A 25,669-nucleotide genomic window follows, 5' to 3' on the forward strand; every position below is an offset into this window, starting at 1 on the left:
ACTAAGCTTGTTGGGGAAAGTCTTTAATTTGGGCTAAACGCAAAAACATGTAAACACTTGAAATGTTTCCTAGGCAAGAGGGGGAAGGTTTATTAAAAAATCTTTTATAGTTGACACAAGCACTAACAATTTCTAAAGGTCTGCGAATGGTTGAGTAAGGTCAAGATTATTCAGGATATGTGTTCTATTTTAAGGACAGGCGAGGTGTAAAATGAAGGAAAACCTAAGGTAGTATTCATGAAAGGAAAAGAGAAAGAGGCCTATGATGGTCTTAAGCGCTCTGGTTTCCGTAGTTGTTGTTAAGATGGTTTTATGAACAGGCAGAGCTGGGAAAGTGGAAATCCCTGGGTGTGTATTCCATGAAGACTGAGGAAGAAGAGTAAGAAAAAATATTCAGATGAGGAAAGAACGTAATAGGTGAAAGTATATTGTGCAGTCTTTGATTTTAGTTCTCTGATACCGTGAAGGGGAGAAAAGCTTGAATTTTCTTTGGCGATAAGTACCTAACTGGTGGAATGAATTTAAATGGAAGATGTTTTTATCAAAATGCTTGTATGTTACTTTTTTTTTGCCCCTATAGAAGTTGCTGAAACATGTATCTGATACTCGTTGAGGTATCAAAGAAACAATAGGGATATTTGGAAAACTCTTCATTGGAAAAGAGATTTTTAGTCTAAAGAATAAAAATAATATTAAAATTTTTCCGTTTCTTGGTACTGGTTGACTAGTGGTTAGATTTTCTTTAAACCATTCTTATATTTTAAGAGCATTGCTTCAGTCTAAAGAGAGAATGATTAGTGATATTTAATAATTTCCATTGTAGTCTGGAAAAGGTTTAGACAGCTTTCTGTATATAAACTTGATGCTACTGAAGCAGCATCTATCACATGGGTGTGAAGAATTTATCCAGTAATTGCCATACGTTGCTTAATAGTTAATGACACCACTTTCTGACTTGGAACTTGTTGCTAAAGCTGACATCAACATGTATTTGTAAAATGCTGGTACTCTTAAAGGGTACCGTTTAGAGATTTATCCTTTGAACTGGAAGGGACTTCAAATTTTCTAATCTGTTTCCTTCATTTTACAGATGAAAAAATAAAGGCCTGATGAGGGGAAATGACTTCCCCAACTCAGCACAGCTAATTAAAAGTCTGTGGTTTGGCCTAGAGATTTCTTTTTGTGAAGGTGCTAATTTGCTTCTTTCTTTTAAGAAGTAGATTTATAGAATAGTGGAAAGAACAGGGAAATATAAGTGAGAGGACCGGGATTTAAATTCTTGATTTGTCACTTCCTAACTGTGTTTTTTGACAAATCATATTAATTTTCAAAGCCTTGTATTTGTAATCTGCAAAAAACCAAAACGTTTTGTTGTATAATTAACAGCATTTTTGATGGCCCAATATGATCGTATATGGAAAGCACATTATATACTATAAGCTTTTGCACATATAAAAAGTGGTGATATTTTAAAAATAACAGTTTCCTACTGTATTATCTAAGGTGTCTAGATCCCTAGGTTTTTCCTTAGCCTTACCTTCCTTGTTTTGAGCACCTGCTGTTTTACAGATTATAACTCCCTGTAGATACATTTTCTGATCCCTGCTTAGTTCTAATGTTAGTAAAGCCTCTTATGAACATTTTAAATATTGTGATTGTTAGAGTCTGACTTCCTCTGGAGCATATGAAGTTTCTTCATACAGCGTTTGAAAACATTCTCATATACACTCATGCATGCACAGTCTGTTTCTTTAACAGAGAGTGACTTTTAAAAAGTAACAGTTATGTATCTTAGTAACAATGTTAATTTGTTGCTAGTTTTGAGATATGCAACAACAGGAGATGTAATTTCCTTTGTAAACTCAGCTTTTGAGTAGTTCATGTTAAGGTTATCTTGTAGATCTAAAATAAAATATACCGTGTAGGAATGTTAATGTGACTTTTGCTATTAGGTTTAGAGACCTTTCCTTTTAGTGCTTTACATTGATAATACCAGAAGTCAGTACATCAGTACTGTGGTATAGTGGTGTTACACAGATTATTTGTAACTTTGAAGGTAAAGCTTATGATAAACATTGTTGAGCACTTAGAATCTTCAGTTTTTAAGTGAACTATTTCAGATAATTTTCATAACAACCCCGTAAAACAAATACTATCGCTGAGAAAATGAGGCTTTGAACGTGGTGTGTAGATATTCACAGACCTAAAAAAGTGAGACTCTGCTGTCCTCATTCTTAACCATTTCTCTATTCTACCTTTAATTAAGAGTGCTTAGCTGATTTTGAGACGTTTTAAGGCAGTGTTTTCTTAAGTTTCTGACTTTGTAAAAAATTTGTGGGGCTAGCATTCTGCCTTCTACTGTGTTGGTTAAAAAAACGAAGAATTGTGGAAGATAGGCCAGCAAGCCTTTTCCTGAGATGTTGATATAGTTGTCGTTTTGTTGTGTTTTTTTTTTTTAATGTTTGTTGTCAGAAGCAAATTAGTCTCACCAGCTACCGAAGGACTACAGTTGTTAACAGATTTATAAGAACTGTTCTCACAGACTCCACCTTGATATTAATGTTCATTGTTAAAAGGGAATATACTTTATTTTTTTTAAGCTTTTTATTTTGTATTGGTGGTATAGCTGATTAACAGTGTTGTGATAGTTTCAGGTGAACCAGGACTCAGCCATTCATATACATGTACCCATTCTCCCTCAAACTCCCCTCCAGTCCAGGCTGTCACCCAGCATTGAGCAGCATCCCATGTGCTATACAGTAGGTTCTTGTTGGTTATCCATTTAAAATATAACATTATATACATGTCCATCCCAAACTCCCTAACTGTCCCTTCCGCCCAGCAGCCATAAGTTCATGCTCTGTCTCTCTGTTTTGTAAGTTCGTTTGCATCATTTCTTTTTAGATTCCACATATAAGGGCTGTCATATGGTACTCCTCCTCCTTTGTTTGGCTTAACTTCATTATGACACTCTCTAGGTCCATCCATGTTATTGCAAATGGCATTATTTCATTCTTTTTACTCATTATTAATGAGTAATATTTCATTGAATATATATATCATGGTTTTTTCATCCATTCCTCTGTCAATGGGCATTTAGGTTGCTTCCATGTCTTGACTTTGTAAACAGTGTTGCAAATGAATATTGAGGTTCATATATCCTTTCAGATCATAAGGAAACATACTTAAAACAATGTGAGTGAAGGAGAAAGATAACTAACCAGACTCATTTAGGACTTTTATAAAGAAATAGATTCAGGAAGAGTAAATAGGAGTTTGTCTAGTATAGAAAATAGCAACCCAAACTAAGTTTTCGGATTAGTGGAACCCTCTACAGAAATACTTCCAAGTTGAGGTTAAAAAAAAAAAGGTAAATTACGAAGCTAAGTTACAAAATCATTTCTTTGGCATATAAAAATTGTGTTTCTTTGGCTGATCGCTTAATATTTGTTTATTGCATTAAAATTGTTTCAAAATGTGTATTTGCTTACACTTCTGCTTATCAGTTTGCATTTCGGCCACAATTGGGGAAAATACCACAAATACTAGTGATAAATACCATATTTTAAAACTCCCATATGTGACTGAACTGAACTGATTGCTTAAAAGCATTATGAGAATCTTGTAACTCCTTACATTTCAGACTGTTGTTCTTCCTAAATAGGAGTTTTGTTGGCATTCTGATTTATAATAGAAAACAAAAACCATGCGTGCGTGGGTCTTTCTTCCTAGAAATAGGTATATAAACTCATGGTAAAAGGTAATAGTATGTAAAAAATTATGTCCTCAGTAGTTCATGAAATATTTTTACATCAGATCGCTTGAATTTCACAACTACCCTTGAGATCAGCAAAATGTCCGCTAATCTGATGATATTGAACCATGGATAGGATCCAGGTTAAAATTCTCTGGAGTAATGCTAGACTCCTTTATGAAAGAGAAGTATAGCAAATCTAAAGGAAGAGGAAAGAAGCACCTACTTCTATATTCTCTTCCACCAAAACCACATTGTACACAACTTGCTTTCTGTTCTACCACTTCTGAAGCTTTAACAAACAGGGTAGAAGTAAGTACTAAAGACATTCTTTATACCAATTTACTAATTAGTGATGGTGGTTAATGATGTCAGGTAGTTGAGAATATTTTTAATTTATAAACTATTTTCTACCATAATTCACACAAAAATATTGTAACTAGGAATAAAGCCTTGGTTTATATTCTCATATTGTGTACTAAAGTCTTTCAACCTCTGAGTTAAAATAAGTCCCTTTTACCAGAGTTTAATTTTGGCTATTTAGAAGTTGGTGATCAAAGAAAATAACTTTTATTGAGCTTTTGTACTGTTAGATACTTTTACATATGTTATTTTAATATATGATGAGAGTAATTGTACATTTCTAGTTATGAAAAAGACTTCAGAAAGTTGTCACTGGAATGTCTCCAACTCCAGACACTATTACTCAAGAACTAGCTTGAAATTTATGTTATGTAAATGTTCATTTATTATTTTGAGAGTTATTTTTTCTTTAAGTTTGTGAAAGTATTAGTCGCTCAGTTGTGTCCAACTCTGCAATCCCATGGACTGTAGCTTGCCAGGCTGCCCTGTCCTTGGGATTCTCCAGCAAGAATACTGGAGTGGGTTGCCATTTCCTTCTCCAGGGGATCTTCTCGACCCAGGGACCGAACCTGGGTCTCCCACATTGCAGGCAGATTCTTTACTTTCTGAGCTGCTAGGGAAGCCCAATTTTTTCCTTAAGATCAATCCAATTTGTTTGCAGATTTTTAGTTGAGGTGATCACCCATCAGTGGTTATTCAACCTTCAGAAATTATCCCTGTCTTCCAAGGTTCATAAAAACATCCCAAGAATGAAGATGAGTGTTCTCTTTAGGCTGCAGTTAAACAGGACCAAAAAATACTTCTTTATCTTCTATTAGTCCTCATGCTATTGAAAGTAAACAGGAATGTGTAACAGCAGAGGGGCTCACTCACTGTTCCTTTCCTGTACACTTTTCACCTCCTTAGCTCCTCCTCCCCCTTCAGGTGCTATTGTTCAGTAGCTTTCCAATATCCAGTGAAAATAAATCTATCCCTATCTGTTGTTGGTTAACGTTAACATTTGTGTCCTTCTATTTAAAATGGCTTCCCTGCTGGCTCAGATGGTAAAGCGTCTGCCTGGAATGCGGGAGACCTGGGTTCGACCCCTGGGTTGGGAAAATACCCTGAAGAAGGAAATGGCAACCCACTCCAGTACTCTTGCCTGGAAAATTCCATGGATTGAGGAGCCTGGTAGGCTACAGTCCATGGGGTTGCAAAGAGTTGGACATGACTGAGCGACTTTACTTTTTACTTTTACTTACTTTTCTATTTAAATTATATAACCACTTTCTTGTTATCCAAGACTTTCATCTTTAATTGTGGTGTGAATGGATTTAATTTTAGCTACAGGAATTTGATCATTAGCTAATAAGGTGGAGAAATAATCTTTTACCTTTTCTCTTCTGTGAATTGATACTTCATATCCTTTGGTCACAGGCACAATTACAAACATCCTGTGACTGATAATGGGCTCTCCTCATAAATTCTCATTCACTCTGTTGTTACTGAAAGTTGCTTGCTGTGTCCAACTCTTTGCGACCCCATGGACTGCTGCACTCCAGGTTCCTCTGTCCTTCACTGTTTACTAGAATTTGCTCAGAGTCATGTCCACTGAGTCTGTCTAACCATCTGACCATCTCATCCTCTGTCTCCGCCTTCTCCTTCTGCCCTCAATCTTTCCCAGCATCAGGGTCTTTCCCGATGAGTCCGTTCTTTGCATCAGGTGGCCAAAGATGCTTCAGCATTAGTCCTTCTAATGGATATTTAGTGTTGATTTCCTTTAGGATTGACTGGTTTGATCCTTGAAGTCCAAGGAACTCTCAAGAGTCTTCACCAACACCACAATTCAAAAGCATCAATTCTTAGGCGCTCAGCCCTCTTTATGGTCCAACTTTCACATCCATTTGTGACTACTGGAAAAAACATAGCTTTGAGTCTAGATCTTTGTTGGCAAAGTGATGTATTTGCTTCATACACTGTCTTGCTCCTTCCAAAGAGGAAGCGTCTTTTAATTTCATGGCTGCAGTCACTGTCTGCAGTGATTTTGGAGACCAAGAAAATAATATCTGTCATTGCTTCTACTTTTTCCCCTTCTATTCACTCTTTACCATGCCCTTTTGAAGTTTGTTTTCATTGTACAGTTGAGTTTAAATCAGTGATTGTATTGCTCCTTTAAAAAATTACACCTTCAAAGAAGTTGATATTATTAAGAGAAAAAAAAGATAATGATATATAAAATTTGAACCTTTGTGGGGAAAATATTTTGTATTATGAATTTTTACAAGGAAAGTTTTGAATGATTCAGTCTGACAATGTGACAGAATATTTCTGGATGTTAAATATGATCGTAACCAGAATTTCTTTTATTTTTCTGTATTTTCAAGCTTTGCCACAGTGAACAAGTATTATGGATATAATCAAGGTTTTAAACAGTGCATGCTTAGTTAACATTTTATTTTTTTATATTTGTTTGTTTTGGCTATGTCGGGTCTTAGTTGTGGCACATGGGCTTAGTTGCCCTGCCTCGTGTGGGATCTTAGTTCCCCAACCAGGGATGGAACCTGCGCAGATTCTTAAGCACTGGACCACCAAGGAAAACCCAACAAATTTTAAATAAATGTTTTTATGAACAGTATTGCATTTAGCGTTGTTGAGGCAGGAATTTAATATGATCTTCGCTGGTATTTTTCTGTAGTTTTTTTTTTTTTTTTTTTTTTTAAGAATTTACACTGAATATGTGAAATAGGGGACAGTATTCTTTAATCATTCAAATGCTTTCTAGTTGGTATAGAATGGAACACAGTGAGCCTTCAAGGACATGGGTTGTGTCTGTCTTGTTCCCTGTTGTACCCCAGATTCCATCACACTCTAAGGGCTGATGTCAGGCAAATGGTCTGGCATAAGAGGATGAACTGGGACTAAGGGGGAGAAAATGGGTAGCAGATGAGAAAGGTGATTGCCAGGAAGAGGGGCTTGATAAAAACATATTTTCAAGGTGGGGAATAATGTAACACAGGTTGTCTTGGAAAACAATTCAAGAGGCTGTGTAGAATTCATATAGCAGACAAGGAGATCATTGAAAAAGTGCTTAGATAATAAGATTTTAGGTGCCATTGCTAAGCACATATCTGAAGAAGACAGTTTCTGCTTGTATGGAGCTTAAAATCTAGCTGGAAGAGATAATTACTTAAAACAAGGATCCATAATTACAGAGAGGCTCTGTAAACATCTGGAAGTTACATTGCAGATTTTTTAGTGGAAGGTCCTATGGCTTTCAGGCTCTGATATAGGTGTGTCCAAAAAAGACGAAGAAGAATCACTGAGTTGGCAATTTAAGTTCAATTTTTGATGTAGAACTGTTACATTCTTAAATAGTCCTAAGTTTATGTTTTTAGACTTACAGTATATTTCTTTTTATAGATAATGCTATTTAATATTGGCATCATCAGTGAGATTTGCCTTTTTACCCCCAGTTCATAATATTTACATTGTTTTATTTCAGGAAATGCTTTATTTTAAATATGAAACCAAATACACACATACTCTTTGCCATTGGGATTGGAGTTTCCACAGTACCACCCTTTTTGTGTCACATACTTAATGCTGTTAGATTACAATGAATTCACTATGCTTCGTTCCCTCTGTAACACATTCCTGGTTACTCTCCTCAGCATCCTTTGACAGGAAAGCAGTTTACAATCCTAAATTGACCTGACTAAAAAGAGCTAACAATCATGCATACTACTATCCTAAGTTAACTTAGAGCACCTTTTAAATGACTCATATGCAGTTATCCTGAATTCTTTTTTTATTGCTGTTTAGTTGATATATAGTATCAGTCATATTAGTTTCAGGTGTATAATACAGTGATTCAGTATTTTTATAGGTTATACTTCCTTTAAAGTTGGCAGTTGTCCTGAATTCTTGTGGGTAGTATTGTAAGTGGATTTATGTCGGAGAGTGTACAGGACACAGAAGTGGTAGATAGGACTAAAAGAAGGCCCAGACAATTCAGCCTTGGTGTGAAGTTGTATGAAAGCTACAACTTTGGCTATAGTTGAAGTAGTGTTAATCACCCACCTTATTGTTGGGTCAGGGTGGGAATGGTGTGGTATGTAGATGAGAAATAACTTAATACTTTCATAAGTGTTGCTCTCTCGAGAGGGGTACTGACTTCAACTACCTCTAACACATAGAGAGTTTGGGCATAGATAAAGATGATTTTTAGGATTTCGGGCTTATATTGCAGAAGCTGTGATTATCATAAAAACTATTCTGGGTTTTTATGCCATGCTTTTTATTTCAAATCTCTTTATTTTTTTATGTGCCATTATTCAAACTATATGCAGTTATCTAAGCAGTAAAAAGTCCTTTCCTTTCATTTAAGGCTAAAATATGTACCTATCATTTTTTAAAGAAAGCTGTAAAAATGAGAGCGTATTCAGAATTAAAGGATGAGTATGTACTGAGAATGGACCAGAGGTCTGATCTCTTGAGCAGATCACGAGTTACTTGTCTTTTGAGGGGTGAAGTTAAAATACCAAAAATGTTTTGATTTTCACATATTTCAGTTAATTTAAAAGGTACAGAAAATAGCATACTGTGCATATAGCACCTGTCTGCAGCCTTAAGAATTAAACATTTACAAATTCAGTTGAAGGCCCCTGTATACCTTTCCCTGAGCCATTTGCTTTCTTCCCCCAGCAAATTCCTATCTCCCTCTTTGCACAAAACTTTTCCCAGCAGTGGCTCTACCCTTTCCCTAGATCTGTGTAAATTTCTTTCTTTCTCCAGGGTTCACCATGGTGACATTTTCCATTTCAGCTCTGTTGTGTGTTGTATATACCGGTAAGGGTGGACTGACTAGTGGAACTGAAAATGATTATCGTATACACGAGGTAGAAATCTACCTTCAAATCTAGGCAGAGTAAAAACTTCTGCATTGCACTATATGCAGAACAGATTGGCAAAGTAGATGTGAGGGTAACCTCATGAAATCATTTTAGGAAGGTTAGTCTTGTAGCAGTAGTGTGTAGTAGTGGTCTGGAAGGAAGTGTGAATTGCCAACTCATTTTGACTGGCTTTTTTCCCTTCTAATTACCCTACATTAGTGAGATTTTGTTCTGCTTCCAAATACTTTACTATTTTGCAATAAGTGAAAGGAGCTGGTAGCAGAATGCTTAATGGTGAGTGTTGCTAGTTTTCAGGGTTTGGGGGATTGGTCTTTGCCCCCTTTTAGAGTCTGTTGATAGGGGAGTGAGTACGTCATGGTTATTAGATCTCTACTTTCAGTATTGTAAATTTTCCACCACTCAGTGCCAGAGATGCAAGCAAAGCTGCCTGACCGTTTTCTCTGGGCTGTTGCAGCCCTCTGCTGGTCTATGGAAGTCACACATTTAGAGCCCTATCGGGCCAGAAAGAGGTCAGTAACCCCCCGCAACTCACTTTTAGAATCTTAGAAGTCATTTATGTCAACTCTCCATTACAGATGAGTATTTTGTATGTTGACCTTTACAGTTCTGGAAATAAACTTATATGTAAATATGCTTAGATATCAAGGGCAAGTAGATCATCCTAAGTCCAACTGCCTGTATTACTTTTTTAAAAATTCTAACTGTATTGTTAGAATGGGATCCTTTATGGTCCACTGTTGACAATACCAGAAAATATTTTTACATTCTCTTTTGTAAATATCTAATGAAGTAATGGGAGCTTTATTTTTTTAAAAAATTTGAGATATTGTTTGGTCATTTCTATTAGGAGATAAATACAATGGATAATTGCTTCTTTTAAAGTATTTTCAAAGCATTTCTGCTTCTTGTTGCTGGTGTCATTCTAGCCTCCTTGCTCTTGTGGACTCTTATTCCCATCTCACAATCTGGTTGTCATACTTGAAGTAGTCTCCATGTCTTTCCTGTTATTCCTCTTTAGTCTCTCTTCCAGAGTTTCCGAACGGCCCCGTTTTTCCCCTCAATGGTCCCTTGTTAAACATGCTACTCAAATTATGTCACTCACTTTTTTAAAGCCTTAAATTGCTTTTGTCATCATAAAGATCAAACGACACAGTGACGAGGTACTCCATGTTGATCCCTTCCTCCTCTGTTTAGCCTCTTTGTCTCCCCTGCTGTGCTTCAGTTCTTGCTGTCCTTCCCTGTGGCCTGCTCTCTTGTGTGGGCGGGTGTAATTTCTTGGTCTGGAATACAATCATCATTTTCTTGTGGGAAAATGTTATGGAATAACTGTCAGAAAACATTGTGCTAAAAATCAACCATGGCTTACTTTGGGAAGATATGATGAAGCAAGCATGAACCCTTGCTTGGTTGTTTATATTTCAAGCAATTTGACTGTCTTAAGTATTGCTGTCTTTTATACTGCTGGTTTACCTTGGTGGAATTTTGAAGGTAATACATGCATAGAGCTAAACTAAATTGACTATTTACAGTGCCTTTACTTGATACAGTCTTCTAAATTAATGCTGTGGTTTAGGACTTCCCTGATAGCTCAGTTGGTAAAGAATCTGCCTGCAATGCAGGAGACCTGGGTTCGATCCCTAGATTGGGAAGATCCCCTGGAGAAGGGAAAGGCTACTCACTTCAGTATTCTGGCCTGGAGAATTCCATGGACAGTCCATGGAGTCGGAAAGAGTCGGACACAACTTAGCAACTTTTACTTTCACTTTTAGATTTTTGAAAGAGATAAATCTACAGCAGCACCAACACAAAGTGCAACCTATTTCACTGGATTGAGCTTCTGTCTTTAATCTTTTGTTTGCTTTCCTATTTTAATGGCTGGATTAGAAAACATAAAACACAGAAAGTACCTCTACCTCTGTCTGAGGTACTTCTCTCACCTGCCATCTCATCAGTCTTTCCCCTTGGGTTCTAACCAGAACACTGTAGTTCTCCAGAGCAACCCAAGTGGAAGTTGACCTCTTTTATTATTTAAAAATTTTTCATTTGTAGATTATACAAGTAATACCTGTTTATTATAAAAATTAATATAGAACTATATAAAATAGACCATAGACATCTCTTAAGAACTGTAGAAAATATAGTCTTAAGGACAGTGCTGAAGACAGTTTATTTTAAAGGATGTGGGTGTTTTCACCTTTTCCATGCTGTTGGTTAAATTTGTGATTTTTATGATACTAATTTCTTGGGCTGAAATACAGCCATCATATTCTTGTGGGGGAAATGTTATGAAATAGCTGCCAGAAACATTGTGGTGAAAATCACCCACAGCTTACTTTAGGAAGGTATGATAAAGCAGGCATGAACCCATTTCAGAGACTGAACTCTTAACTGTTTAAGTAGTTGAGATAGTAGAGAGGTCCAGTTCTTATTCCAGAAATACGGCCATATTTAAGATTTATCTTAAAGCTTTTCTGTTAGTTTGGGAGTTAAGCTTTTGGTCTTTGTGCAGATAGGAAATGTTTAATATTTATGTCTGATGGTTTGCTTTTTTTGCGTGGGTGGTGGTGGTTTCGTCACTAAGTTGTATCCGACCCTTGCGATCCCATGGACTGTAGCCTGCCAGGCTCTTCTTTCCATGGGATTTTCCAGACAGGAATACTGGAGTGGATTGCCATTTCTTTTTTTTTCTTTTTTTTTTAATTTTATTTTATTAGTTGGAGGCCAATTACTTCACAACATATTACTCAGCCGTTAAAAAGAATTCATTTGAATCAGTTCTAATGAGATGGACGAAACTGGAGCCCATTATACAGAGTGAAGTAAGCCAGAAAGATAAAGAACATTACAGCATACTAACACATATATACGGAATTTAGAAAGATGGTAACGATAACCCTATATGCAAAACAGAAAAAGAAACACAGAAGTAACAGAACAGACTTTTGAACTCCGTGGGAGAAGGTGAGGGTGGGATGTTTCAAAAGAACTGCCATTTCTTTTTTCCAGGGGATCTTCCTAGCCCAGAGATCAAACCCAGGTCTCCTGTGCTGCAGATGGTCTCCTATATTGCTGGCAGATTCTTTATTGACTCAGCTACCAGAGAAGCCCTTTTGCATGGGGGAGCACAGCAATAAGGATGTCAAAATTGTTTAGTAGTTTAAGCTATCATTTTTGTATTCATAGAAACGTAGAATGGAGTGAAATTGTTCTAAACCTCTTATTCTGGAATCAGGATTTTGGAAGAACAGGAGTTCTTCAATGTAATCTAGCCTAACTTTACTTTCAAGAAGAAACAGAAGTACCAAGAAGTAATGAAGGTCAACCAAAAAGTCAGTGGTAGATCTCAGAATAGAATCTTGGACTAAAGTCTCCCAGATCAAATCACAGAGAAAATAATAGTCACTTCCCTAACTCAATGACTCTCTCTCTCTCTTTTAAAGGATGAGCTCCATAACTTTTATTTATTATTATTTTTTAAAGTAGCTATTTTATTTTTGGCCATGCCTCCCGGCATCTTAGTTCCTCAACCAGGGATGGAACCACTGCCACCTGCAGTGGAAGCATGGAGTGTTAACCACTGGACCACAAGGGTAGTCCCTACTCTTAAGGGTCATTTGAATTCTGTTGAGTTCATCTTCTACTAGTTACCTTTTTTTCTCAAAACAATTTTGGAATTGTTTTTTTACCCTCAGGATAGCTGTAGCGCAGTGGAAGCTGGATCAGGAAAAAAAGTTAGGAATTTCCATTCCATTCATATGGTTCCATCTCTACTTTCTTTAGTTAGAATGTAAAATTGCTGATAAATTTAGAGGGCAGCATTTGAATATTTTATATGCACCAAAGACTTTGTATGTGAAGATAACATTTTCTCATAGCCTTATTATTTGAGCGTTACCATTCCATGATGTAGATGAGAACATTAAGTATATGCTTTGGGGATTTCTGGACTGTGAGGCAGACTGGGGACATTCCCTTCTTTTTCAGTAATGTATATGGAAAGCTAGATAAAAATAAAATATTTAAAAAACACAGCTGAGCTTGAAAGCAAAAAAGCAGAATCAGCAGGTGCTTGAAATGGAAAAAGAACTCAAAGGAATATTAGGAAGTCAAAATTGAAGCCCTGTCCTAAAAAGAAAGCTGAAACCCACAGGCCCAGGAATGACAAGGAGCTGTCCCCAGATCAGTAAGTGTCTGAATGGTTGATGAATGGGGCTGAAAGCAGAGTCTGCCAACCTGGGATTGTATCTCTTGGTGTGTCTTCTTCCTGTCCTTTTATTGTTAATTGTTTCTGTATCCTTTTTGGGTCTCTTTTACAAAGTATATTGCTGAATCTTGTTTTTACCCAACGTCAGAGACTCTTTATCTTTTAATTAATGAGTTTAATCCATTTTCATTTATTGTAATTTTCATAATATCTATTGGAAATTATTTACATTCTATTTACTGTATTTTTGTTCATTTCTAACAGTTTCTTAATCTTGTATTTTAAAATTATATTTAAATATGTGTATTTTCAAATATATATTCAAATATGTATATTTTAAAATATATATTCAAATATGTATATTTTCTTTCCTCCAAACAAGAGAAGTACTTTATCCACTTTCTCAGTTTCCTTTCGTCTCTGCCACTACACCTCCTACCCCCACAAGGTCCCAGCAGCCATGTTGATGTTTTGTAGAATTGTAGTTCTGTAGAGGTATTCTTCAAACATCCATCCATCTGTCATTTTTCTTTTTGTATGATATACTAGCTCTGTTAGGTTATTCCTAACAAATAACCTAATTCCCTAACAAATAATTAATTCCCATATAAGGGCTTTCCAGGTGGCTCACTGGTACAGAATGTGCCTGCTAATGCAGGAGACATGGGTTCGATCCCTGGGTTGGGAAGATTCCCTGGAGTAGAAAATGACTCCCACTTCAGTATTCTGACCTGGAAAACTCCACGGACAGAGGAGCCTGGTGAACTACAGTCGCTGGGATCACAAAGAGTCAGACGTGACTTAGTGACCGAACATGCACACAATTATCATATATCACATAGTGTTCTCATAGATTTATTTCAGTTCTTTAAGTGCCTACTTAAAAAAACAATTTTCGAACAGAGTTTTATGTATATATACATTCTAGGACCTTTTTATGCCTGAAAATATGACTTGTTAACTCTTACTTTTAAATGATAGCTTAGTTTAATTAAAGATTTTTGGTTTGAAATTCTTTCCCCTTTACGTTTTGGAATATTTCTGCATCATTTTCTTGTCTCTGCTGTTGCTGTTTGCAAGTTCTGATGTCAGTGTGGTTTCTTCTCCTGTGTGTGACCTGCAGGTCCTCTCTAGGTGTTGACATTTTTGTTTATCTTTTTCAGTCTATAGTGCGTCTGGGTATAGTTCCTTTTCTGTCTTGTTTGGCACTTGGATTTGTATTCATTCTGTCCTTCTCTCATTCAACAGTTAGCTACTTACTGGGAGTCTACTCTATGCCAGGTTGTATTCCAGACATTTTCATCTAAGATCTTTGATCTTTCCTCAGTTCTGGAAAATTATTGTCATTTTCTCAAGTAGTTTGTCTTCAATTTTTTTTCTTTCTGGGAATTCTGTTAATATAGATTCTGTTGCTTCTTGTCTGTTCTTTGATGTTTTTCTTAAAAAAGAATTCCCTCTTGATATCTTCTGCAACTGTCCTCTACCTAATCTTCTAGCTCGCTAACTCATTCTTTTGCTTATCCATTTACCTAATCTGTGGAGTTCTTTATTTCAATCATTGTACTTTCATACTATGCATTTCTTCTTGGTTCTTTTTAGTCCTGCTGCATACTGGAATTTTCTCTTGTTTCTTTGAGAATTTTAAATGCGTTAAAAATTTCTTCCCATGTCTGTTCCATTAATTCTGTTCCATATGGTTTAGTTTGAGTTGTGATTTTTTTCCGGTGGGAAACCAATACAAAAAAGCAAGTCAGTGATAGCATCTGATTTTTAATTTTAAGAGGTCTGACCACTGATGGCTGCTTGTAGAAGGAATATGTGTGTGTGAGAGAGAAGGGAGGGGTGGGGTAAGAATAGAAACAGGGAGATAATTTGCCAAGTTTTGCCCTAGCCTAAGTGATGATGGTGGCTTGGGTTGGTTAGCAGTTGATACGGAAGACATGGATTTAATTTGAAATGTGCTTTAGAGATGGAGTCAGTATTTCTAAGTTTTTGGCTTAAGGGATGGATGGATGGATGGTGCTGCCATTTATTGAAACGGAGAAGAAGTGTGGGGAGTGTGGAGAAAGTTTGACAGAGAAAATTAAGAATTTTCTGTAGTAAGTTTTGGGCTTGATAATGCCTGTTAAACACCCATGTGAAGATGACAGGTAGGCAGTTGGGTAGACAGATTGGGAGTTTTAGAGGAGGACTAGAGATACAGACTTGGAAGGGAGTAGCTCTTCAGTGGATCAGGTTGTTTAGGGAGTGTGTTAGGAATTAAAAAGGGATCCAGGATCAGGTCCTGAGTTACTCCTGACACTTAGAGTTTCTGCAGAAGAGGAACGGTCAGAGAAATAGGAATTTTGCATAACTTTTAGCATAAAAATACACTGTACTTCATTTAGCTAGATTTTATAAAATGAGTAGACTGTTTCTCCAGTGTTTTGGATACAAGTAACATTTTAGTGGTTGCGTCTGTATATTATCTTTGCATATTTGTATAGTATACCTGTAGGGTAAATACTAAAGTTGGATTATTAAGACAAAAGGCTGTGCATCTGCATTTTAATAGTTTTGCCAAATTCCTCTCCAAAGAGGTAATCCCAGTTTCTTCGCCATCAGTAGTGTATGAATATTCATATGTATGATTTTCCTTAATCCTTGCCAACACAGCCTTAATTCTGTCAGTCTTTTAAATGAAAAGTTATACGTTATTTTCTAGTTTTAAAATTATGAATGAATCTGAATATTTCTCTGTGTTAACTCTGTGTTTGTATATCTTGTTCTTTGAACTGCCTCAAGTCGTCTTCTGATTTTTAATTGATGTGTTACAGCTCTTTGATTACTAGTTCTTTTTCATATGTGTTGCAAATGTTTTCACTTGTCCTCTGATTCCTATTAATGATATTTGTTTTTCTAGTTTAACATTATTTGCATGCGTGCTCAGTTACTAAGTCGTATCCAACTCTTTGCAATCCCATGGACTGTAGCCTGCCAGGCTCTTCTGTCCATGGGATTTCCAGGCAGAAATACTGGAGTGCGTTGCCATTTCCTTCTCCAGGGGATCTTTCTGATCCAGGGATTGAACCTGTGTCTCCTGTGTTGCAGGTGGATTCTTTACCACTGAGCCACTTAGGAAGCCCCATATAAACGAATAAGATTGTTATTAAAGACTAGCATTACAGACAGATGGGAAGAGTTAAATGTGAAAAGAAATTACAGGGAATAAAAGAAAATATATTTTCAGATCTTGAAATAGAGATAGTTTGAGTCTAAAAGAGAAGAAAGGATACATAAAGAAAATAGAGACATAAAATGTATGTTTGATTGTATAGTCCATTGTACACTCATATTCTTAGCATAGTCTCTGTCAGTGGATAAACAAAATGTGGTTTTTACATACAATAAATTGAATGTTATTCCGCCTGTAAAAGGAAGGATACATGTTGCAACATGGGTGAAGCTTGAAGACATGGCTAAGTGAAATAAGCCAGTCAAGAAAGGATAAATGTTACATTCATTCCATTTTTATGAGGTACTTAGAGTAGTCAACTTCATAGAGACAGAGAATGACATGGTGGCTGCCAGGGACCAGGAGGAGTGGGGAATTATTGTTTAATGGGTAGAGTTTCAGTTGCGGTAGATGAAAAGGTTCTGAAGTTGGATGCTGGTAGTGGTTGCATAGTAGTGTGGATGGATTTAATGCCACAGACCTACACATTTTAAAAAAGTATTGGCAAGGATATGGAGAAAAGGGAACCCTTTAGCACTATTGGTAGGAATGTAAATTGATATAACCACTGTGTGGAGGTTCCTCAAAATATTAAAAATATAATTCCTTATGATTCAGCAATTCCACTTCTGGGTACTTATCTGAAGAAAATAAAAGCACTAACTTGCAAATATGTTATTTACAATAGCAAAGAAGTGAAAACAACTGCAGTGCCCATGTATGGATGAATGGATTTTTAAAAATGTGATTAAATATACAATGGTAAATTATTCATCCATAAAAAAGAATAAAGTCTTGCCATTTGTGATAACATGAGTGACTTTGAGGGTATTATGGTAAGTGAAATAAGTCAGACAGGAAGACAAACACCATAGGATCTCTCTTAGATAGAGGACCTTTAAAAAAAAATGTTCATAGATACAAAGAACAAATTGGTGGTTGCTGGAAGGAGGTGAGGGCAGAAATGAATGAAAGAGGTGAAAAGATAAAAAAGTTACGGGAAAAAGAGAATGTATGGTGACTATAGTTAACAACACTGTATTGCATTTTTGCAAGTTGCTAAGAGACTAAATCTCATAAAAATTTTTTAACTATGCATGGTGATGGGTGTTACTGACTTACTGTGATTGTTTTGCAATACATACACATAAAATTATATTGTGTTGTACACCTGAAACTAAGAGTGTACAATAACCATCCTGAAACTAATGTTTCATTTCAATTATACTTTAAAGAATGATTAGAAGTGGCAAATTCTATATTAAGTATATTTAACCACAGTTCATTTGTGTATGTATGTGTATTCAAAAAAAACAGCATGGCTTTTCATTTAGAAATCATAGGAAAATGATGATCGATAAAGTAGATATGGCAAAGGAATGCTAACAGAATTCAAAAGAGGAAAAATAAGTGGCTAAAGTGGGGTGAAAAGGTTTTTAATATTAAGAAGTCAGATAACCTGAGGGATTGGAGCATGGGATAGAGATGGGAGAGAGACAAGAAAACCAAGATGGGCAGGATTTTGAGGCAGAGATAAAGGCTATCAGAGAAGAAAAGTCAATATGGAGTGGAGTGACTAGGGGTTGGTAGGTATGCAGGTGCTTTCTGTGAAAAGGATCAAGGCAAATGTTGCTTTAGCAGTTCCCAAACCATTAAAACTACCTGGGGAACTTCTTTGTAAAATAACCTGTTTGCTTTAGAATAGTTTTAGATACACAGAATTGCAGAGATAGAACAGAGTTCCTGTTTACCTCACCCCAGTGTCCTCTGTAATCAATGTCCTCTGTATACATTTATATAATTGATACATTCTTATTAACTACAATCCATCCTGTATTCCGGTCTCTATAGTTTTTACCTAATTTCATTTCTCTGTTCCAGGATCCTGTTCATGATACCCGATTACATTTAGTCATCATGTCTCCTTAAGTGCTCATGGCTGTGATAGTTTCTCAGATTGTCCTTGTTTTTGATGACCTTGAGAGTTTTAGAGAGTACTGGTCAGGTGTTTTTTTGTAAGATGTTCCACTATTGAAATTCACCTTTTATTTTTCCTGTGAAAAGTGTGGGGTTAAGCATTTTGAAAAGAAAGATTACAGAGGTAAAATGCCCTTTTAACCACATGTTATCAAAAAGATACATACTGTCAACATGATTTATCACTACTGATGCTAACTTTGATCACCTTGCTGAGTTAGAATTTGTAGGGTTTTTCAACTTACTCTTTCCTCCCCTCTTTCCATGTTGTGTCCTGTGGAAGGAAGTTACTGTGTGACCCAGACTTAACAGAGTAGTAGGGCATTATGTCCTACCACCTTGAGAGCAGAAAATCCCCATGAACTACCTGGAATTCTTCATGGAAAATTTGTTCTCTCCTGTTCTTTGTCTTAAACATTTACTTGTGTCAGTATGGACACAGATATTTTACCTTGGATTATAACCCAGTACTGTTTTACTTTGTTGCTCAGATTATCGTGAGTTTGCCAGCAGGGACCTCCTTCAATTGATATCTATATCCCTTTGAGATATTCCCATTGTTAACTTTATATGTTTACGTATTATTTGAGCACCTCCTTACTCTGGCAGTATGAGAGTCTCCAGACTTACCTTGTCTGTGTCCTGCCTCAGTCTTAGGATCAGCCATTTCTCTTAGGAGCCCAGAATCTTCTCATTGGAGAAAAGTAATAGTAACCAAGATCTTAGGTGTGCTCCTTGTTAGTCAGGTGGTGTTGCTTCTGGGCTCACTTAGCTGACAGGAAGGAGTATATGTATGTGTACTAATTCTGTGTATGTATATCTGTGAATCTATGACTTTTGGCCATTGGGTTGGCCTAAAAGATCCTTCAGGTTTTTCTGTACCATCTTACATCAAACTAGACATGAATTCATATTGATGTCTCAGACAGTAATCCTCTGCCACATTCCAGCCTTCTCCTGACCTGCCTGTCTGGAGCGTCCTGCTCCTGTGGTGAGAAGACAATCTCCTAACATCCACTGTCTGTTTTCTCAAATGTTTGTTTCCAGAGGACATGTATAGTGATTTCAGAATTGTTAACGTGTACTTTCAGGGAGATTTTTTTATTGAAATAAAATTCTTATAATGTACAATTCAGTGGTATTAAGTATATTTATAGTATTTTACAACAGTCACCACTAATGCCAGAACATTTTCATGATCCAGAAAGAAACCCTGTACCCATCGAGCAGCCAGTTCCTGTTTTCCCTCTTCCCCAGGCAGCGACAAAGGAGCTTTTCAAAAAGTGGTGTTTGTCTTGCCTCCCCAGGTATCGTTTCAGTGGCTCTAAAGGTGAGTCTGTATCTTTAAAAAAGTATTCTGCTTTGCTTCTGATAAGCAAGCAAGTTTGAATTACGAGATGGCATGAGCCTAAAAGAACAGCATAGTTTGAGTAAATTGATATGTCATAAAAGTAGTAATGTCAATCAAGGAGCACCTCATCAGACCTACTGCAGCACATCAAAAATACTGCCAGCACAGTTTGATCATCCTTAAATTAATATCAGCCTAGGGTTGAAATTAGGGAAAGCATTATTTTAAACTGTCACTTTGTTGCATCTGTGTTTATATTTTCAATTGTTTTAATCTGTATAATCTGTATTTTTCCATTACTATGTCTTGGTGTCAGTAACTTTCTTCTGCTTGTTTTCTCTTGGGGGTATTGTTTTGCTTTGTTTTTGACGTTTTTTAAACTTCTACTTACCTTAGTCCAATCGTAGGAAAATTCTCTCTTCTTGCCCCCACTACCTTGGTAAAAATGCATTCTTAAAAAAGTACTCGCTGCCAAGTAACTCTGGAGCTATGCTAAAGCCAAGTATGTCTGATAACTTAGTTGGGAAGATGGCACACTTTGAGTTAGATCTCTTCTGGTTTTCTAGGTGGAAGCTAAAGACAAAAGCCTAGTGGTGTGTGGTTCCCCAATGAAGAATTTTTAAGTCAGACTTAGAGTTGAAAGAGTGAGTAAAGACAACAAATGGTGTTTAAAGCACTGGTTCTGAGGGTCCTGCTGCTGCTGCTGCTGCTAAGTCGCTTCAGTTGTGTCCGACTCTGTGCGACCCCATAGACGGCAGGCCACCAGGCTCCCCCGTCCCTGGGATTCTCCAGGCAAAAACACTGGAGTGGGTTGCCATTTCCTTCTCCAGTGCATGAAAGTGAAAAGTGAAAGTGAAGTCGCTCAGTCCAGTCTGACTCTTAGTGACCACATGGACTGCAGCCTACCAGGCTCCTCTGTCCATGCGATTTTCCAGGCAAGGGTACTAGAGTGGGTTGCCATTGCCTTCTTCAGAGGGTCCAGTGCTCACTAAAGCTGAAAGACTAGGAAATGTCTCAAATTACAGACTTTTCTTTAATTCCTAAAGGGACACTTGTGTCGATTTTTACCGTAGCATACAGCTTCACATATTCTGTTATCCATTTCTGTTCTCCAAAATTCTCCATCTGTACTGCCAACCAAAGGTGTTTTTTCTCTCATTCTTATCTTGCCTATAGCCCACCAGCGTCTTCTCTCTTTCCTTTGTCTTTTAACTTTGCCCTCCTTTTGACATGTTGGATAGTTTTCCCCCCACAGACATGGTGCCAAAGTTTGTTTGGAGTAGCTTTTCAGAGTATCTTCTCAAAGTTTGGACTCTTTCTGTTGGCGGTTTTATACTCGCTGCTAAAATGATAAACTTCTCCCCAAATAGTTAGCTTTAAAGCTTTAGTATAACAGGCAATTCATAAATAAAAAAGAGAAACTTAGAAATGTTTATTGAAGAGCCAGGGCAGTTGTTATTCTGTCTGACCCGCAAACAAGACTTAGCATCATTGCAGTTACCTTGCTTTCAAAAAGGATGCTTATCTGTCTGTACCGTTGTTCTTGAGTTAGTTGTATTTGATTCTGCTGTTCTTGTTTGTTACATCTGTTTGGTTACACTTTGTGAGTAGTGATATGCATTTGTAGCAACAATAATTGGAACTTTGGGGGTGGGCGTGCATTGTGTCCCCCAAGCGTCAGGTGTGCATTATGTCTCAGAGAGGAATTGAGGAGACTCCTTTGGCTAAAGCAGATGTGTATGTAATCCGAGAGAATGTGTGGAGTGATTTTTCCTACTAAAAAGAATTTGATAAGGTAGATGGACGATGAGATCTTTTTCACCACCTTACACAGGTCAAGAGATTTGAGATATGTAGCTTTCTTGCAGTTGTGATTTTACCCCTGCCCTCTCAAAAGCAGTTTGTAGAGATCTCAGTGAAGGAGGCTTTGAAAAAATCAGTTTAGAAAAAACTGTTTAAAGTTACATTTAAATGTAAAGCACAAGCTGGAATCAAGATTGCTGGGAGGAATATCAATAACTTCAGCTATGCAGATGACACCACCCATATGGCAGAAATTGAAGAGGAGCTGAAGAGCTTCTTGATTAAAGTGAAAGAGGAGAGTGAAAAAGCTGGCTTAAAACTCAACATTCAGAAAACTGAGATCATGGCATCTGGTCCCATCACTTCAGGCCAAATAGATGGGGAAAGAATCAGTGACAGACTTTATCTTTTTGGGCTCCAGAATCACTGCAGATGGTGACTGCAGCCATGAAATTAAAAGATGCTTGCTCCTTGGAAGAAAAGTTATGACCAACCTAGACAGCATATTAAAAAGTAGAGACATTTCTTTGCCAACAAAGGTCTGTCTAGTCAAAGCTACGGTTTTTCCATTAGTCATGTATGGATGGTAAGAGTTGGACCATAAAGAAAACTGAGCACCGAAGAATTGATGCTTTTGAACTGTGTTGTTGGAGAAGACTCCAGAGAATCCCCTGGACTATTAGGAGATCCAGCCAATCAATCCTAAAGGAAATCAGTCCTGAATATTCATTGGAAGGACTGATGGTGAAGCTTCACTACTTTGGCCGCCTGATGCGAAGAACTGACTCACCGGAGAAGACCCTGATGCTGGGAAGACTGAAGGCAAGAGGAGAAGGGGACGACAGAGGATGAGATGGTTGGATGGCATCACCAGCTCGATGGACATGAATTTGAGCAAGCTCTGGGAGATGGTGATGGTCAGGGAGGCCTGGTGTGCTGCAGTCCATTGGTTCTCTAAGAGTTGGACATGACTGAGCGACTGAACTGAGCTGAAAGAATTCGATAGAAATTAAATCATTTTCTACTTGTAATCTAAAAGAAAGAAATGTTAACTGGTTTATAGGCTTCTGTTGAGACTATTTCAAACTTAAAAGTACAAAAAAGCATTAACTAAAACAATTTTTCTGTCTAGAGTAGAGGAAAAAATCGACTTCCAGGGAAGCCAGTATTAAATGTTATAACTAATAAGCAGTGACAAGAAACTAATGGTTGCTCTGAAATTTTCCCGTAAAAAATAGAAACAGATAAACCTAGGAGAAGAAAGCTATGGAGTATTTATGGTATAACTAACAACCTGTAGAGGAACAAACTAAATATGATACCAGTGTTTGAATGCTCTTCAGAATCCATTTCATTGTAAGTTAAAATACTCTTCCAAAGAGTTATCATCCTGTGAAAAAAGGAAATGATAGTAAAATGTTTTGTTTTGTTTTTAAAGAGACTATCAGGCTGCCTAATGTGGTTATTTTTAAATTTTATGGTAACCCACACACCCACATACATACACATTGTGTTTATTTTAGTATGGTAGGGAAATCCCCTATTTTTAATTTTCCTAAGTGAATTCTTTTCTGAGATCTTTTTATATGATTAAAAATGATCCATCATTTAATTTGTTTTTCAAACTTCCCTGATGATAAAACCACTGGGATATTTATTGAAAGGACAAATTCCTGAGTCTCTTTCAGACCTAATGAATGTGTAGCACTTATCTCGAGGACTTCTGGGGCCACTATTGTTTATTTGCTTGATAAATTTAAGTTGTTAATGGATTCATTTTTTTTGACTAGTAATCAAATGATGTAACTGGTACTAAGTGCAGATTCTGTGACCATTTAGAGAGCTGTGAAATTTCTAAGTGTGTTTTTGAGAATAGCGTGCATGTAGGAAGGGGGAATAGTGGAAGGTGACACTGAATATACAGATGGTTCAAGACAATGATATTAACCAACCAGAAATATTCACCATCCATTACTCACCACTGTGTAAGAAATTTAATAAGTTTTTGGTATAATTTTGACTCCGTTTAAAGAAAACAACCTTTGTTCTTAAAGTGCTTAAACTAAAAGAATAAATGGCATATATGCAGTTTCTTCATCCAAATGATGTTTAGTTTATACTGGAGTTTTTGATGTACCTATATTTGCTACCTTGGTACTTCTGAATAGCAACTAGAGTAGTTTATTAGAAACAAAGTTATTCAGATAGCAATACTATTAAAGATAATTTTTTTTAGTATCCCTTGAGTTATCACAAACTGGAACATCATTTAAAAAAAATTAAGAGAATGCTGAGTCACTTTTAGAAGAAGATATATTTTGCTACTGTGACTAAGTAGAGTAGAAAAACTCTTGAATATAATAGCATACATTTATGGATTGTCATCCCCAGAATTAAGTTGCTATCAGATGAATACATAATCTCTTTGGTCTATAACAAGCAAGAATGTATTTATTGTAAAGAAAGAAACACCTTTGAAAAGGGAGAATCAAAACTTTTTAACTGTTTCCTTTTTGCTGTTAGAGTGCTTGCAGACAGCTGGCCCTTAACAGGTATTGCTGTCTCTGTGTAGTCTTAGGGCAAGGAGGTTGAACAACAAGCTGTGTTCTAATAGTCACCAAAACTATCATACAAGGGATGGAAGTAAAGAATAACTCTTCTTAGCCTTGGGAAGATACCACCAACTATTTTCACTTGTAAAGCACTGTACTAATTTGCCTTTCCCTTTAACCCTTGGCTGTATATATAAGAGTTCTGGTTCCCCTACATCTTCCCCAATACTTGGTCTTCCTTACTGTTTAATATTAGCCATTCTCATGGATGTATAGTGGTATTTCATTATTATGTTCCTGATGACTAATGAGGTTGAACATCTTTTTCTGTAATTCTTTGATGGACTGTTTAAATCTTTTGTTCTTTTAAGGTTGGATTATGCTAATTGATTTGTTAGTTATTTATATATTCTGGATATAAGTCATTTATATAGACATAGTCTGCAAGTATTTTCTCCCTGTATGTCTTGCTCTTCATTTGCTTAACAGTGTCATTTAAAGAGCAAGAGTTACCTCTGCAAAGTCCCACTTAATCCATATATTTTCTTTTGTAATAAATTTCTGCTTTTCATAGCCTATTTAAGAAATCTTGGCTAACCCAAGATCACTAAAATATTCTCCTGTGTTTTCTGCTAGATGTTATAGATGGATGGATGCTTTCTCTGCATCTGTTGAAATGGTTATTTCTCTTAGTCTGTTAATACAGTGAATTACATAGATCGATTGCCAAACATGAAGCTGACCTCAAATTCCTCATGTAAATCCCACGTAGTCATGATGTATTATCTTTTTTTATATAGTTGGATTTTTTTTTTTTTTTTTACTAATTTACTGATTTTTATAAGTTTACTAAAATGTGATTGACAGTTCTGTTATATGATTATAAAGTATATTGCTCTGGAATTTTCTTGTAAAAGACTGATTTTGCTATCAGAGAGTATTGATGGCCTCATAAAATATATTCTCTTTCCTTTTCTGGAGAGTTTTTGTAGAATTTTGTTTTGTAGAGTTCACCATTGATGCTAGGAGTTTTTTTTTTCTAAATGTGAAATTGAATTGTTTAAAAAGTACTGACCTGTTGAGATTGTCTTGTTCATTGAGCTTTGGTAGTGTGTGCCTTCCAAGGAATTTGTCTGTTTCATTTAATTTGGATTTATTAGTATAAAGTTTGTGATGTTCCCCTATTGTCCTTTACCTATTGGTATTTTTAGTATCTGTAGTAATGCTCCCCCTTTCATTGATTATTTTGATTATATAGGTTTTCTCTCTTTTATTTCAAATCAGTTCAATTCAGTTCAGTTGCTCAGTCGTGTCCGACTCTTTGCGACCCCGTGGACTGCAGCACGCCAGGCTTCCCTGTCCATCACCAACTCCCAGAGCTTACTCAAACTCATGTCCTTTGAGTTGGTGATGCCATCCAACCATCTCATCCTCTGTCGTCCCCTTCTCCTCCTGCCTTCAATCTTTCCCAGCATCAGGGTCTTTTGCAAAGAGTCAGTTGTTTGCATCAGGTGGCCAGTATTGGAGTTTCAGCTTCAGCACCAGTCCTTCCAATGAAT

The 25,669-nt window shown here is 36.6% G+C and overlaps 1 protein-coding gene across 2 annotated transcripts in view; it reads left to right on the plus strand.

Annotated features, from left to right (window-relative positions):
* Window positions 1-25,669, plus strand: part of ANKRD12 (ankyrin repeat domain 12) — a 94,484-nt gene that overhangs the window by 1,238 nt on the left and 67,577 nt on the right. The gene's annotated exons all lie outside the window — the stretch shown is intronic.

Source organism: Muntiacus reevesi, chromosome 4 (genome assembly GCF_963930625.1).
Source record: "Muntiacus reevesi chromosome 4, mMunRee1.1, whole genome shotgun sequence".
NCBI lineage: Eukaryota > Metazoa > Chordata > Mammalia > Artiodactyla > Cervidae > Muntiacus > Muntiacus reevesi.